We start from the raw sequence: 18000 nt of genomic DNA, 5'->3' as shown, positions 1-18000 counted from the left end.
CACTTTTTAAGGGAAATATAGTAATTCTTTAGTCAAGCTATTTGCTAGACAAATTTGGAATTTATATATATTACACTGTTTCGGCAGTTTGATACAACTCTAATTCTCATGGCCTGGTTCCAGGGAGTCTACTAGAGGTTTCTTGCAGAGAATTCTAGTAGCCTACCAATCTACAAATCTCAATTCCATAGGTCATGGTAGTTGAAGTGGTATCACACTGACATAATTAGGTAGCATAATCACAGTTTTGGAGATATGCATTGGAGAAGCATCTGGCTAAGTTCCTCCAAGATCTTCCACAAGACCCTCCACATTTGCAGATTTGACTTTTTCAGATTTGATTATTCATGGATTGCATTAGTATGTTCTCTCTAGGAATATCTAGGTCCTCCAGTACAACTCTATGGTCAACTTTAACCAAAAGTTGCACTGAAGAACCTAGGCTAGAGATTCCTAGAGAGAACAAGGCATTTGTAGCTCCTCCAGCACACCTCTACAGTCAGTGTCTGACAGATGTTGACCACAGAGTTGCACAAGAGGGCCTACAGAGGTGTTCTCTCAGGTACAAACATAGTACATAGAGAGATCTTGTAGCACCTTTGAGACTAACTGAAATAAAGAAATTGACAGCATGCGCTTTCGTAGACTTCAGTAGACTTCTACGAAAGCTCGTGTGCCAATTAAATCTCTCTATGTACTGATTCTACAGACTAACACGACTATATCTTTGAGTTCTACCACTATGTAAAAACATATTGTTTTTGTTATTTGGAGTTTTCCCACTTTCACAGGAGTCCTGTGCCCCTAACACTTGCAAATGTGGAGGGACCACTGTAATGTCATCAACCCACATCTGGCTCGGGAAATGATCACATTCACTCTCCACCTGCAACAGAATGGCCATAGGGGTGGCTATTGCAACACAACAACGAGTCTTGGGTGGGTGGGGGAACTTTGGACACTAAAGAGGAAGGAAGAGAATACCAACCACTGCAATGACCAAAAATACTTACATGCATGACTTGGATTTATGCTTGAGTAGTCAGTAATGAGAAATAAGAGCAGGCATGGTGTAGTTGTTTGAGCATTGGAATTTTGACTCTGGAGACAAGGGTTTGAATCCCGTTTTGGCCATGTAAACCCATTAGGTGACCTTGGGCAAGTCACACTCTCTCAGCTTCAGGGGAAGACAATGGCAAACCCCTGTGAACAAATCTTGCCAAGAAAACCTGTGATAGTTCACCTAAGAGTTGCCATAAATCAGAAACTATTTGAAGGCACACAACAACAACAACAACAGTCACTAACAGACAGCCATTGTAAGCTAGGACTAACTGATAGAAATGATACAGAAACAGTAATCTTCTAGGAACTTGAATGAGCAATTCTACCCCATCAACCTGCTACATCTCCTGCAGAGCAGGACATTGACCCCCAGATTACCACAGCAGACAAATAATGGAATATAGACTACACTCAATGAGTGTGGAGAGTGCTAGCTGAGCACTCTTGCGCATGTCTGCACAGTCAAACAAGCACGCACTATAATACTACTTTACTTCAACATGTACAGAGTGTTCTGTGGATTCTGGCAATCAAAACAATAAGAAGTTCTTAAAATGATCTGGAAAATTAAACCAAAGACAAAATAAAATGCAATTGTGCATGAGTGCACATGCTCACATGGTACTGTATATGTCATCAAATAAAATTAAGAACACACTCAATTATAACTGTTTTTCCTTGAATGTCTAAAAGAAAGACAAGCACTCAAAAAACTTAAAAGATATCCTGGTACATAGCAAATGTACTGTACAGAAAGCTCAGTCAAGTGTTATGTTAAGAACAGTTAAAGGGAATTTCCCATGTTATAACTTAGCGTTTGTAAAAACTGTGTAAAAGAAAGAGAAGACATCTCTACGCTTTGCATATGGCCTTCCTTAGTTTTTCATTTTAAGCCTTTTTTTTGTGGGTTCATCCTCAAATTTCAGCTTTCAGAGGGAACTTTAGGAGGTGGGAGAAGGACTATGTATAACCTCAGCTATGCATAACATCTAGACTGGGTGGAAGCAGTCAGATATTCAATCAGGAGAAGGAATGATTAAGATGAAGCCCTCGATGCAGAGCGTATTGCAATGATTCAATAGCAAGAGGAATGAATATTTACAGCAAAGAATAATGTGTAAAAGATAATGGAGCCATATTCATGTTTCAGCACAAGTGAGAACAAGCACTCTTTGGCAAACGGTACTGCCTGAACACCTGCATGAGCAGATATAACAAGACCTGAATTACAAGTCTATAAAACGGGCAGGAACATTTTCCTAATTAGGAACCCTGCCCTTTTTTCTGGTTTCTACTCTCCACTCTAAAGACAACAGGGCACGAATAAAGTGGATTGAAGTTCAGCCAGATGGCTCTTTCTCATTCTTTTTAATGCTAGGCAAACTACTACTGATCAGCATCAAGTTGAAATACATACAAGTTATCCTTATATTTAAGCAGATGATAGTGTTCATTGCCAAATCATAATGTTTTTAAAGGATCTGGGGGGGGGGGGGCATGATTTTGTTGTCAGAGGGCAACATGTGTTTCACGTAGAAACATAACGGGGGGAAAATAATTTCATTAAATATTCTCTTTTAATTATTTCTTAAAGTCTGTATTTTATCAAGGAATTTTGCCAAAATCCACATATTTTGACCTGGCCAGGAAACAATGTAATAAAAAAAATATTAGGAAATGATTATGCAACTTAGTGCATGCCTGTTTTTTAGGGGTAAGAGAGAAGATAATGATAATGTACATCTTAAATATTTTGAACATGACAGCATATAAAGAAACTGATATTCCACACAAATTGACTTTAAAAGTTCTTTGCACTAATTAAAATAAGTTGTGTGGAAAGTACATGGGATAGGATTTCTGATCTCAGTATACCTGATTTCACTGCAAATCCACCCAACAGTGCAAATCACTGCAACAGCAATCTTGGGGGGGGGGGGGGGGGGAGGGACTCTAGGCTAAAAAATAATTATATCTGTGAAACGAGATCACAAAATTCACCGGGAATAACTGGGAAGGGTTTGGATGTATTTAAAGGAAGAACATATTAAACAAGCAGTTCTAAAAGGATGTCAGCAACAGTGTCCATTCAATTACCTAAAAAAAATGTAGATGGTTCCAGTACAATACCAATCCTGTAACCTTCCACCATTCAGGAGAAGTTTGTGCACAGTCCACAGTAACGCTAGATCATATCAGGACCATCATGGTAGGAATATATGGTAGGAAACTTTGGGGCTGTCAGCACAGGTCAAAAGACCCATGTGTACCCCAGCCTCCAGGTTGGGATTGGGCAGACCGGATGCCAATCTGGTGGTCCCAGTCTGATGCTGGTGCAAAGGGGCCTTACTGCAAGTCAGAATGACCCACTGTTTGCCATGGGATTTGTCAGAACCTCTGCAGCAACACCCAGTATAATGGACAGTTTCACATGTTCCTTATCGTCTTCTGCCACTACTGAAAATACCCCTGTCACCACATCTGACATGGAAAGGGGGCTCCTGACTATATGAGTCCAACCAGATTCCCCATTTCACTGTCCAACATGGTGATGGGGATCTTCTCAGTAGCAGTGACAGTGGAGGAAAGTAATGGGTCTGCTGTGGTAGCAGGTCTATGGCACAGTGGCAGGTGCGCATGTAAACCCTTCCATCGTTGTGCAGGCCTGGGGACCAACCCAAGTTAGGACCCTGGTCAGGATAGCCCAGGCTTGGCTTGTCTGCTTAGTCCCTTTGCTGCAGAATTTTGACCATAGCTTTGCTTACATAGGAAATTAGTGCAATGGTCCTGTAATTACTGCTATCTTTTGTGTCTCCTTTTTTGTGGATGGGAATGTATATTGATCACTTCTAATCTCTAAACCATTGCTTTGTTTTCCAAATTTCTTGGCAGATTTTAGTTAGAACTAAACTTGATTCTGTCTCTGTGGATTGGTATGACATCTCTACCTGGTGATTTATTCTTCCCAATAGAGAAAAACCCCAGAACGAAGGGATCGTGAGGATGCTGCGCCAGCAGTGGTCTTGTTAATCCACATGTACTTTTTTCTTTTTACATAACAGAACTATCCAGTTTCATAAGGGTTAAAAAAAACTTAATCCGCCATAATATCCCAGGGCTCTTTCTTGTTCCATTTTGCCCCCCGCTTTCCCACATTGGTAGTTGACTAGCCTTCTGTCCTACTCACTCTCTTTCACCAAGCAGCAGGACAGGGTCCTGCAGAGAAGAGCAATACATAAAGCTGCATACAGACTAATTAAAGGTAAAGGCTTCTCCTTTGACATGATAGTCTAGTCGTGTCCAACTGTAGGGGTGGTGCTCATCTCCATTATTAAGCCAAGAGAGCAAGCATTGTCAAAGATGACATTGTGATTATGTAGCCAGCATGACTAATCGGGGACACACAGAATGCTGTTACCTTCCCATCAAAGTGGTACCTATTTATCTACTTGCGTTTTTACATGCTTTTGAACTGCTAGGTTGGCAGAAGCTGGGACTAGTGATGGAGCTCACTCCTTCATATAGCACTTGGGTCTTGAAATGGCAACCTGCCAACCTTGCAGTCATCAGAGTTGGTGTCTTAACCACTAAGCCACCACGTCCCTAATAAGATGAATAGACTAATTAGTTGCATGAATAATCAGGTCTGACTGCAACCTTCTCTGCCAATTAGAAAGTCTTCCATCTATTGACTACAGATGTTACTACATACAAATTATAATTAATAGTATTAATATTTTAAAACATATAAGCCCAAGGATGCTCTCTTAAGGCTAACACTACACATATCATTAGGATCCATGTTAAATTTCAGGTGTCTGAAAGTTACACACACACTTTTACTATTATAGATACCATGTAAGATGGAATTTATATTCACAAGCAAAAACCATCTATTTTTCCACTATTCCACCACCTGTTTCATTTAAGCAGTCCCATGGTTACTTGATTGGAGTTTGATGAGCTCTTTATACAACTTCCATGTGGTCTTTCAATAAACTACTCGAAAACTGTATAAAGCTAAACTTTACCATTTCCCTTACATCCCTGATTGAGAAAAAATACATTTGTTAAGGCTGTAGCAGCTGTCCAGACATTACATTTCTAGTTATATTTATACCCCGCCTTTCTTTCTTCCCTCCTTAACAGCATGTTCTGGTGTATAGCTGCCAATTTCCATTTCACTACAAACTTCCAGCATGTAAATTAGAAAAAGGCGAATATTGTTCCAAGATTTATTCTTTGATGTCGTTAGCTAGATTACTTTTTCCACGTTCATATGTGGTGGAAACCATCATACACAAGTCATCTTAGCATCCCATTTTCCATCACAGTGATGTTGCATTATGTTACGGTTAAGAGAAGAAAAAACTGTACAACAGAGAAAGTATATATCAACTACTACCAGCAAATCCACAACACAGAATAGTAAAATGAACTTTCCTGCTAATTAAATTAATGAAAATATGCCACACCGTCTTACTTTCCCAAGCCTATTCACTAATGCTCAAAAGTGAAGTTTCATTTCATCAGATGTTCAGAAATGGTGGATTAACTAATATCAACCACCACTGGGTTCAGGAGCTGGAAACTTGGGCAGTTGTCACACAGCCAAATTACTGCAATTTAATAGCGCTTTAACATGGTGCAACTCTATGGAATTCTGGGATTTGTAGTGTTGTATTCAGGCTTCTCTGTCAGAGCGCTCTGGTGCCACTACAAACTATATATCTTACAATTCCATAGGATGCAGCTGTGACAGTTAAAACGGTGTCTAATTGTATTAATTCTGCAGTGTGACAGCAATCTAGATCTTAGGAACAATATATGCCAAGGTACTGAAGAACTTATGGAACTTCCTTTTTTTTTCTCTTTAAAACAAACAAAATTCCATTTGTGGTCACTTTAAAACACCTTTGGAAACTACTGCAGTTCTGTTCTGAAAAGTCCATAAAACTCCATTTTTATGCCAGCATCCAAAGAACTGCTTAGGTTCACAAAAGCTTGCCAACAGAACTTTTTTTGGGATGAAATTCTTTTAGCAGCTGATCTCCGTGTCATAATCCAAAACTGATTTTGTAACTCCAGTTTTGAAAGGAATTTGACATCTGGCACGGGATCACTGTTGTTCAACAAAAACAAGTCAAGCAGCACAAGTCTACCCATGTCTACTTAGAAGTAAGACACCCTAGTTCATTAGAACTAACAATCAGATAAAAATGCATAGAATTATTGCTTAAAGACCTTTCAGACTCAGAGAACTAGGGGGTGCGTCTACACTGTAGAAATAATGCAGTTTGACACTACTTTATCTGCCATGCCTCCATCCTACAAAATCCTGAGATTTGTAGTTTGGCGAGGCACCAACACACTCTAGCAGAGAAGGCTAAAGACCATATAAAATTACAAACCCCAAGATTCCACAGGATAGAGCTACAGGACTCAAAGTCATCTTAAACTGCATTATTTATATAGTGTAAATGGACCCTAGCATCACAGCTTTTGAACAATGACATTAGAAACAAACTGCACTTTATACCAAAAGAACTGTAATCAAACTACCAAGCACTGTGCTTGGGCAATGTACATGGGATCTAGGAGCCGTAGTAGACAACAAGTTGAACATGAGTCAACAGTGGAGTTTATCACACGGGAGGAATTTCTCTTAATTTCAAATGAAAAGAAAGTGGGGCCAGAACGTTTTCACATGAATTTGCTAGTTTAGCGAATTGACGTGAATTCGAATTGCATTCAAACTGACTTCCCATTGCCCGAAAATAGCTTGTCATTTCCCGAAATTGCGTGTGATCACCTCTCATGCAATAACGTGAAACCCCATGATTGCCTTTGGACTGACTTCCCATTGCCCTTATTTGTGTGTGGTTGTCTATCACACAATAACGTTAAACCCCATGATTGCATTCGGATTGCCATTAGATTATACTTCCAATTTCCCTTGTCTGATAATGTCCAGTGTGATGCGGTAGTTAAAAAAGCCAATGCGATTCTATACTGCAGCAACAGAAGTATTGTGTCTAGATAGAGGGAAGTAATAGTACCACTCAATTCTGGTCAGGCCTCACTTGGAATACTGTGTCCAGTTTTGGGTACCACAATTCAAAAAGAATGCTGAGAAGCTGGAGCCTGTCCAGAGGAGGTGTCCAAAATAGTGAAAAGTCGAACCCATGCCTTATGAAGAGTGAGTTAGGGAGCTGGGTACATTTAGCCTGGAGAAGAGAAGGTTACGAGGTGATACGATAGCCCAGTTTAAATATTTGAAGGGATGTCATATTGGGGATGGAACAAACTTGTTCTCTGCAGCTCCAGAGAATAGGACCTGCAGCAATGGATTCAAACTATAGGAAAAGAGATTCCACCTCAATATTAGGAAGAACTTCTTGATAGTAAGAGTGGTTCAACAGTGGAATACACAACCTCTGAGTGATGGAGTCTCCTTCTCTGGAGGTTTTTAAACAGAGGCTGGATGGCTATCTATCAGGAATGCTTTGATTGTGATTGTGAGGGTTGGACTAAATGGCCCTTGTGGTCTCTTCCAACGCTATGATTCTGTGTAAATCAATTATCACAGGTGTGCACTAGTGAAACCGTTTAGTATTTGGCCCTATTGTTTTATTTGTTTATTACAATACATATCCTGCCCTGTATTTAGAGATCTTAAAGAAGGATAAATACAATAAAACAATTTTAAAGATTAGAAAACATTTTAAAACAATTCAACAGGATTAAAAAATGTGCAAGTCAAGACAAGGCTATGGGGCCCCTAAATGCTTAAGTTAGAGCCAAGTTTTAACTTGGCACTAAAATAAGGCCCCCGCTGGCATTAGATTTCCAAAGGAAAGCCATTCCAAAACAAGGTTACCACAGCAGAGAACATTCTTTCTGCCATAAACTGCTGCTTCCACTGGTGTGACATCTTGGGAAATAAGTTGGAAAGGGTGTATAGAAATATTCCAAATGCAAGTAAATAATGCTTTTAATTCCAAAGTGATTGTTTTCTCTTCAGAAACTGAGTTATTTGACATTTACTCACTGTCTTTGGCCAAGTGGTTCAAAATGTCTTTAAAAAGTACAATGGAAATATTCCAAACTGAAATACAGTGTAGTGAAGAAAATGAAGCCTATGTCATATGGGAGCCAGAGGTTTACCTGTTGCTTTTCTGACTGTCATGGGCCTGTTACAGACTGCCAAAATAAAGCTGCTTCAAGTCTCTTTGGAGGTATGCTGTTTAAATGATGCATGAGTCCTAAGAATCCGGAGGTCGCGCCAAAGCCACTCTCCATTCCTAAGCACTGGAGTGCAGCTTTGGTGCAGCTTCCGGATTCTTAGGATGCATGCATCATTTAAACAGCATACCTCCAAAGAGACCCGAAGCAGCTTTATTTTGGCAGTCTGTAACAGGCCTTAGAGTTGAGAGATAGAGTTGTGTTGCAGAAGTAGGCAACTTACATGAAACAGGGATTCATCTCACTCTATAGAACCTTGTGAATATGTGGGCTGCAACAAAAAATAAAATAAATCCATATTCCAAGTGCCATTTTTCTTTTTAAAAGTTATATATCTTTTTTACGATTAAATTTGTATTTTTAGAAACCTCCTGGAAGCATGAACCCATTTGTATACAAGATGCACAGGAAGCACATTCCTTAATTTTTTTTTAGTGGCATTTTTAAAGTGAAAGCACTGGGGGGCCAGGATTGACACAACTGGCAATGGCATGGACACTTGGGGAGATGCAGTAAAAAAAATAGATGTGGCTGTATATAGTCCATAGGCCACATGCTGCCCACTCCTCATGATGCTAGCAAGTTGACAGGCAGTACATGGTACTAGATGTCAAAAAAAAAAAAAAAGATGCCACTACTGGGTCTGCTGCAGAAGACCCAAGCCTCAAAACAACAACAACAACAACAGAAACAGAAACAGGGCCAGATGCAAAGAGGTGGAGAGTTATGTTGCCAAAGGGCAAAGATGAGTTTCAAGAAAGTGCTTTACTGCTAGAATTTGGTTTAAAAGGGGAAACAGTAGCTAGCATTCTGTACTGCAGTTACTGATTCATAATGTAGAGTTATACGTCTGTAACTGCTCTATATTCAGTGTAGTCATGGCACTATTGACACAATTGTAAACTCTCCCTTAGCCCACCTTAACAGCCAGCAGCTGCATCCCAATCAATAAAAGGATTCTTCTTCCTCATTGCAGCCTTGCTCACTGGTGGGAAGGGGCTAGAAATTTTATCCTCCTGATGCCCCATTCAGCAGCTGAACAGACCTTTTTCATTTGATGTGGCTGCTAGCTGTTAAGGTCGACATGGGGGAGAGGGGTCAGGCCAAGAGATATTACTTAGGGCCAAAACAGATAGTCATATAGGGGCGGATTGACATTGTCCCTTTGAGCGCTGGATTGGGTCTGCGGCAACCACATGTTAAAATGTGAGGAAACTGGGGGCTGAGTAGATGGGCTAGGATAGCTTGGGCTAAGCCCCTTCCTGCTATTCTGGCCCAGCCCTAATGCGAGTCAATCCCCAGGGCAGCACAGGGTTGCGCAGGTGTTTACACACCCACCCCCTGCCATGCCATGAACCTGCTACCACCTCATGTCCCTTATCTTCTTCCGCTTTTGCCGCTACTGAGCAGATCCTTGTTGCCATGTCTGATGTGGAAATAGGGCACCTTGCCTGCAACCATGTGGCCAGGCTCTCCATTTCCATATCAGACACACCAACAGTTCAGTAGCAGCAATGCCAGAGGAAGGTAAGGGCACACAGGCTGTCCATTCTGCCAATGGGTGCTCTAAATAATAATAAAAAAAAGGACACAAATGGAAAACCTTGACATCAGGTAGTCCTTGGCCCTCTTTGGGTGTTCTGCTCTAGGACACAATCAATATGCATGATGGGGTCCCTGCTCTGTCTGGCTCCAATTATTAAGGGTAAAATTATGCACTGGATACATTTAAGCTCCCTGAGTTGTTTAATATCTTGGAAAATCATTCAGGATCTAAACCTAAAATGGGAATTTTGCTGCCCTTGCAACTCCCAGTAACCTGACATAGCTTACCACTGGGGAGGAACGCTGGGACTGGCAGTTCAATGACATCTCACCTCTGAGATAAAATAATTAGCATTCAGAATGTAAAATTCAAGTGAATAAGCAACATTACTTATTTTTTTATACAACACTTTTCAGTTTTCAATGTACTCCCTATTAATTATCTCAGTAATTTTTACAATAGTACAATTAAATACACCAGTGTTTTTATTTTATTTTGTTCAATTATTTATAACTGAATTATAATTGTATTACAGGATCTCAGGGCAGCATGCAGTAAAATCAGTTTTAAAAATTCAAGCAATATAAAATGAGGGGAATAATTTAAAGAGACAAATGAGAACAATCAAAACAGTTAGGATCAGTGAAAATGCTGATCTTAAAGAAGATGCACCAGCTGCCAATATGCTCCCTGTCTGAATTTAAGGTACTAGTGATTATATTCAAAGACCTAAGCAGTTTGGGAACTTGGGGGAGTATCTCTCCTTATATATACCTGTCCAAGGTTTGAAGCCTTCAGGAGAGGTTCTCCTCTGTGTCCCACCAGTGGGGCAATACATCATGAGAGGAGAGGGCCTTTTCTGCAGTGATGCAGCAGTTGTAGAATAACTTCCCTTTAGGAGCCTAGTTGGTACCAACACTGGAGTCATTCTGGTGCCAAGTAAAAGTATGGCTTTATAGTGAAGGCTTTGGGACCTATCGGTTTTACCCACATCTGAACATGTTTAAAACTGTTCTATGGTTCTATTTCATATACTTGCAAAAAAATGTAGCTAAAAAATTAACTTCCCAGCCACCTGCAAAGGCAGTCTCAAATACAGCATATTGTAGTAATCTAATCTGGAAGCATCCAGTACATGGACTACTGTGGCCAGGTTATCTAGGTCCAGAAAAGAGTGTAGCTGGTAGACCAGTGAAAAGTAAACCTTCATACATAGACACTTAGGGCTTAAAGTCTCGTGGTTTAAGCTAGTGGCTTGTTTTGGTTTTCGAAAGTGTGAGATCTGAATGAGAACTTTGCATGAAGTGTGTGTCTGCAGAGAAAGAGCCCCAGCTGGATGAGCAGGCACGTAAACATAATTAAAATACTAGTATAGGTGCAAGAGGTTTCATACTTAAAACAATTTTAAAATAAGTAAAATACACAAGCTATGAGGTAAAATAAAATGTACAACCTTTATATTTGTGTACTGTAAGTTATGATGGAAGGTGGCTTGCCACAACATAAAATACATCCTTTGGTTTTCAACAATTAAGTCGATATGAAACGTATTTTAAAATATAAGTAAGGACAACTCAGAGCAGTATGTTGGAGATGAATACATGTTCATGCCCTTATTACTCCTCTTGTCCAAAATGGTCTCTCTCTCTCATTCTCACTCTCACACATGGACTAAAGTAATGTGGTTTATTTTATGTATAGCTTAATATTTCTATTTTATTGCTCAATTCTTTTTTACAGGTTTTACTCATGTTATCCTATTCCATATGGCCTTTGGTTATATAAAACAAAGACACCTCATTTATTTATTTTGTATCCCACCTTTCTGCACTTGTGAGACTTAGTTATTGTCGTGTGCCTTCAAGTCGTTTGTGACTTATGGTTTCCCTAAGGCAAACCTATCACAGAGTTTTCTTGGTAAGATTTGTTCAGAGGAGGTTTGCCAGTGACTACCTCTGAGACTGAAAGTATGGGACTTGCCCAAAGTCACCCAGTGGGTTTCCATGGCCAAGTGCGGATTTGAACTCTGGTCTCCAGACTTGCAGTCCAACACTATGCCATGCTGGCTCCAGTGTCTCTAATACAAAAACATTCAGTTTTGTATACACTCTGTTGATTTTTTAAAACACATATTCACATCTCTGACACATTCCAATACAGCACCTCTTAAACATGAGGCACCAAGTTTTCAAAATGAGGCATTCAATGTGTATTGCAACATGTCACCGTCGCCTCTTGCTTCCCTGACATATATATTCCTTTTTGCTGCTACAGTTTGTTAAAGTATCTTCTCCTGACCAATGCAATATAGTGAATTAAATTTATACAGTGGGAACAAGCCTGTATAAACACATCTGATGTTTTTTTTTATGGGGCGGCAGGGAGGGAGTTTAAGACTCTCCATCTCTCATCAATGTCACCCAGAACAGCCTTCTAGATTTAATAAGGGCATAGTGACTCCCACAAGATAAGCAAATGACGAGAGCAAGGGTTTAGAGATCACCCACCCACATATCTGGTGACACCATCAACCACCACAACCTTGGCTCTAATATTAGCTCAGCACCTTAGTTCCAGTTGTCATCTCCTTAGCCACTGATCAGTCCCACACCTTTTCAAGGAAAAGGTTCCCTTTACGTTGACCTCTGAAAGGCCGAAAGCCATCCGCATAATCCAGGCTGTTCTCTTCAGGGACTTATCAGGGAAAGTCCTCTACCTGATTTGCACACAACTTAGTCTTGCATTGCCTTTTCTGTTGAAAGAAAATGTGGGAGAGGAGGGCAAGCTTTGTGTGCTGTGGGCTCTGTTTTGGGAGTGCTGCAATAATATGCAGAAGCGGAGTCATTTCGGAATAAGAGGGCCCTCTTCCGAAAGGAAGGACATCTGGTCCTTCCCTTGTTCAAGATGTTACACACTTAAGGCCCAGTTTCTTCAAGGCAATAAATGTCTCCATTACACAAGAGCTTGTCTCCATCCGTATTTTTTTCTCTCCCCAAATGGAGAAGGAGCTGCCAATCTCTCCTGACGAAATACTTTTGGAAGTGTGAAAGAGTTTTCTTCCCAAAAGTCCAACTACTGTACAGTATCTCTACCTGTTGCTCTTGGGAAGGGAAAGGGAAGGGAATGGTTTGGAAATGAATGTCAAATATGGAGTTTATCACACGAAGGAGATTGGGAGTTTATCCCGGAAAATATCCCGGAAAAATCTCATAATTACACGTAAGGATTTTGCCCAACTTTGCACAAAGCCCTCCGTTAAAGTGGCTGCAAAGAAGCATTCATGTGCCGCTTTTTACTTTTGGGATTTTGGCGACAATGCATTTCCGATATCACTGTATTTGGGCAACTGCGTGTGATAATCATTTGTGCAATTACTCGCCATTTTTGCTTTATTTGTGGGATGCTTTAAATGTGCTTTAATCTCTCTTTAATGCCCCGGTGTGATAAACTGAAGTCTCTCTCCCTTCCTGAGGGGAAGACCCTCAGCAAGCGCCCAAACTTGGTGCGAAGGAGGGCAAGTCATCAGTTCCAAAAGATAAACCTCCTCCTCTTAGGACTGTATGCGAAATGGAGGGAAGAGAGATTCCCCCTTCAAATACCTCCCTAACAGTGAGGCTGCATCCACACTGGAGAAATAACCCGGTTTGGCCCTGCTTTAACTCTTTCCTGGCTCAAAGCTATGGAATTCTGGGAGCTGGAGTTTGTTGTGGGGCCCAGAGTGGAGCCATGCTTCAAACTGTCCAGCTCAAAATGGAGGGGCCTTTGGGAATTCCTCCTGGGGAGGAGGCTGGGAATGGAGGACGGGCTCCTGGGAAAGGAGGACCACCAGAAACCCACTCACCCCCCGAAGAAGAAGAAGAAGAAGAAGAAGAAGAAGAAGAAGGGGAAGGGCCAGAAAACGAAACCACAAGTCCTCCTGCGGTCTCTACCTTTCCCTCAGGAGACATGACAGACCTACCTACCTTCCTTCCTTCCTTCCTTCCTTCCTTCCTTCCTTCTCTCTCTCTTTCTATTTTCTTTCTCCCTTCCTCCCTCCCTTTCTTTCTCTTCTTTCCTTCCTTCCTTTCTCTCTCTCTCTTTCTCTTTCCTTCCTTCCTTCCACCCTCTTTCTTTCTTTCTTTCTTTTTCTTCCTCCCTTCCTCCCTCCCTCTTTCTCTTCTTTCCTTCCTTTTCTCTCTCTTTTTCTCTTTTATTCCTCCCTCTCTCTTTCTCTTCCTTCCTTCTCTCTCTCGTTCTTTCCCTCCTTCCTTCCTTCCTTCCTTCCTTCCTTCCTTCCTCTTCTTTTTTATTCCTTCATTCCTGCCCCTCTCTTCTTTCCTTTCTTCCTTCATTCCTTCCTCCCTCTCTCTTTCCCTTCCTTCCTCTCTTTCTTTTTTATTCCTTCCTTCCTCCCTCTCTCTTTCTCTTCCTTCCTTGTTCTCTCTCTCTCTCTCTCTCTTCCTTTCCCTTCCTTCCTTCCTTCCTTCTCTCTCTGCCCCCAACCCTTGGTGCCCCCTGCCCTGCCCTCCAGAGGCCGACCCAGAAGCCCCCTGCCCCCTTGGCCCTTCCCTACCTGAGGCCCCTGTGCTCCTTGCTGTCCTCTGCTGCTGCTGCTGCTGCGGAGCTTAATAATCCCTGGCTGCTGCTGCTGCCGGGGCTGCCTGGGCGCGAGGGAGGCTGGGGAGCGCCTCTGCTGGGGCTGCAACTGGGCTCCCCTCCTGGGCTCCCTCTGCCTCTTCTGCCTCTTCTGCTCCGGCGCCGGGCTCTGCAACAAGTTTCCATAAAAGTCCCGGTGCGCAGCCTGGCCTCCTGCTGCATTCCAAGCGAGCCCCGGCCAGGCTGCAGCTGTCCAGCCACACAACCCACACACACACAACACACACACAACACACACACACTGCTTCCCCAGGGGCTATTTTGGGACGGAGGGGCCGATGGGCTATAAATACCCCAGACTCACCCACCTCCCCCCAGTTGGCATAATGGGGCACTTCTTTGCAGTTTCCCAGGGGATAGGGGCTGCATCCACACTGGAGAGATAAACCGGTTTGGCACCGCTTTAACTCTTTGTCTGGCTGAAGGCTATGGAATTCAGGGAGTTGGAGTTTGTTGTGGGCCCCACAACATACTCCAACTCCCAGAATTCCATAGCCTTCAGCCAGACAAAGAGTTAAAGCGCTTCCAAACTGGTCTCTCTCTCCAGTGTGGATGCAGCCAGGGGTGCTAGCCTTAGGGCAGGGGGACCAAGCCTCCTTTGCCATTTGGCACATGGCTGAGCAGCATGGATTTATATTTATATATGAGTGCTTTGTAACTTTGATTTGGTCACATCTTCCATTTTTTTTCTTGACTGTCCTACATGTTGCAGTGTCTTGTCCTCCTTTCCAGTTATGGCAGCATCTATACTGCAGAAATAATCTGGTTTGACACCACTTTAACCACTATGGCCCCATGCTCCAGAATTCAGGGAACTGGAGTCTTGTGAGACATTGAGCCTTCTCTGTCAGAGGGCTCTGGTGCAACAACAAACTACCATTCCCAGGATTCATTAGGATGGAGCCATGACAGTGAAAGTGGTGTCAAGCCAGATTATTTCCACAGTGCAGATGCTGGACTAGAAGACAGTTTGCCATCCCTCGCATGTTTCAGCCAAGCCAAGGGAGTTGAAACTCAGGCCTCATTCCCACTACCTTTTAAACCAGATCACAAATTGGTTTGAACCAATTTAAATTACCATGGTTCATACTTGAACCAAATTGCTGAAGCAATTCGGAGAGGAGGAGGACACATGCTAGACCCATTTAATCCATGCCTTTTTGACACTGATTTTTTCCTACATCTTTTTTGGATAAATTGATTCTGCGCAAATGTGAACTAGATGTGTATTGGAATCGATATAAATTTGCCCTTAGGCCTGCTGGAGCAGGTCCATTTTGAATCAATTCATTCGTTATTTTATAGCAAGAAAATGTGATGGGGGCAAATGTAGTATGACCCACACTCCGCTGCCAAACCGATCCATTGGTTTGGGTCACAAAGCGATTTATACATGGGAACGTGGCCTGGGAAAGCCTCCTTGAGCGGGTGCAGAGTGCCTTCCCTTTACCCTGCATGGGTCCCAACAGAAGGAGAGGGTCTGGTTTATATTATCACTGTCTTGAATATGTCATCATGAGCCTTATTAGCTGCTCCCTTGAACTGAGTCACAGTAAATGCACAACTACCCTGTTTCCCTGAAAATAAGACATACCCATCAAATAAGCCATAGCAGGACTTCTAAGCATTTGTGCAATATAAGCGATACCCTGAAAATAAGACCTAGTGATAAGACGACTTAACTATATTTGAATAAATGTACATTGTTGTACCATACTTAATAAAAATAAGACATCCCCTGCAAATAAGCCATAGTGTTTCTTCCTGAGGAAAAATAAATATAAGAGAGTGTCTTATTTTCGGGAGAACATGGTATGTAGTTCTCATCATCTCCAGACAGCAGGGTGACTAGTTATGCTGGCAAGGGATGATGGGTGCTGGAGTCCAAATTTGAGGAAGGGCACTAGACTGTGTAAGGCAACCTAACAATAACCATTGTTGGTGTGTGCCGTCCAAGTACTTTCTGACTTATGGCGACCCTAAGGCAAACCTATCACAGGGTTTCCTTGGCAAGGTTTGTTCAGAGCAGGTTTGCCAGTGCCTCCCTCTGAGGCTCAGAAAATGTGACTTGCTTAAGGTTACCCAGTAGGTTTCCATGCACAATGCACTGATTCAAACTCTGGTCTCCAGGGTCATAGCCAAACATTCAACCCACTACACCACAGCTAGCTCCTATAAGTAACCACAGAGACCCAAATATGTAAAAATGTTAAACACAAAATCACTTCCACTTCCAAGAACCACAACTGCAGACACCAACGCTCAAACAGTAGCTAGGTCTAAAATTCATCCATAGTGCCACTATTTAGTAAAAACAACAACAACAACCTGTACTTACGTATTTAAACTTTTCCTGTCCTTCCAGTACACAAATGCTTCTGGTCCAGTTGTTGGCAGTTCGTCTTTAGGTCGGCACTCAACCCCTGAGCAGCTTACTTTTGTATATTCGAGTAACTGTTTAGGAGACGGAGACCCTGGTAGCTTTTTTTATAGCACATGGACAGCAAGCAACTAATAATAGTAACTTACCAGATAGCTGTAGCAACATGAAATCCAGTCAGTACCAGATCTGTGAAACTACTTGTGTATTCAACTTCTCAGTATTTTGCTAGTGTTCAGAAAGATGGGTCAGACCACTATTAACACCAGTATTTCCACACTTGTAATGGCTCGACTGTTGATGTAATGCAACATGCAAGACAAGTTACTTCTGCTTCTAATTTAGTGTGAATACATATCTGTAAGGATAATTTTAGTGGCTGTCATGAGCTCTTACAAGGCAGGGTGTGGTTGCACTTTCTTGTCCCTTCAAGTCATTTCTGATCTACGGCAACCCTATTACAGGGTTTTCTTGCCAAGATTTGTTCAGATTTGTCATTTCTTCCATTCCAGGCTGAGAGAGTGTGACCTGTCCAGGCTCACCCACAGATTTCCATGAGCAAGAGGGGATTGGAAGTCTGGTTTGCCAGAGTCCCAGTCCAACATTCAAACCACTACACAATGGTGGATATAAGGGTATGATATGTATTCATTATCATTTGTACTTCTGTCTGGATTATCTTCTTTTGTTTTGATTCATTTTCTCTCGAACACCAAGAATGGTAAATGCTTTTAGTGGAACATGATCCCAGACTAAATAAACTAATTCATTTGTTAATTCATTCAATTATTTTTCATCTCCTTCCCACAATCCTCAAAGTGATCTAAAATATTACAGTAAATATTTGTACAGGTGCTATGGAATCTGTGCAGACCAAATACAAATAAAACACAGTCGTCCTTCCATTTGTGCAGACTTCAAATCCATGTCCCTCACTTACTTGCAAGGGGCAAACGGAGGGACTTAAAATGGGGAGTGCCGCCATTCAAGCCAATGGGGCTTGAATATCAGTGTAATAAATATGTGATCTGCTTCAGTGACAGCCTTTCCTTTCCCTTGCCTTCTTCAAGCTGACTTCCTCTCTTCAGCTAACCGCAGCTTCCAATTTTTTTATATATCTTGTTATCTC

General features: G+C 41.8%; 1 protein-coding gene across 9 annotated transcripts in view; it reads right to left on the bottom strand.

Moving 5' to 3' along the window:
- NEXN (nexilin F-actin binding protein) overlaps positions 1-17041 on the bottom strand; it is a 49783-nt gene extending 32742 nt beyond the window's left edge. For 6 of the 9 annotated variants that reach the window (XM_089515496.1, XM_089515503.1, XM_089515501.1 and 3 more), the window contains exons 1-2: positions 16830-16957; positions 14409-14600 (exon numbers count right to left, since the gene is read on the bottom strand). The gene's annotated coding sequence lies outside the window, so the exon portion shown is untranslated. Of the gene's footprint in view, positions 1-14408; positions 14601-16829; positions 16959-17020 lie in introns of those variants that run through there. The other 3 variants (XM_089515500.1, XM_089515498.1, XM_089515497.1) reach the window with 3 other exon arrangements.
- Positions 17042-18000: the final 959 nt, after the last annotated feature.

This window comes from Sceloporus occidentalis, unplaced genomic scaffold (genome assembly GCF_023333645.1).
Source record: "Sceloporus occidentalis isolate IW3139 unplaced genomic scaffold, rSceOcc1.0.p SCAF_3, whole genome shotgun sequence".
Taxonomy (NCBI): domain Eukaryota; kingdom Metazoa; phylum Chordata; class Lepidosauria; order Squamata; family Phrynosomatidae; genus Sceloporus; species Sceloporus occidentalis.
This window is presented reverse-complemented; position numbering and strand designations above follow the sequence as displayed.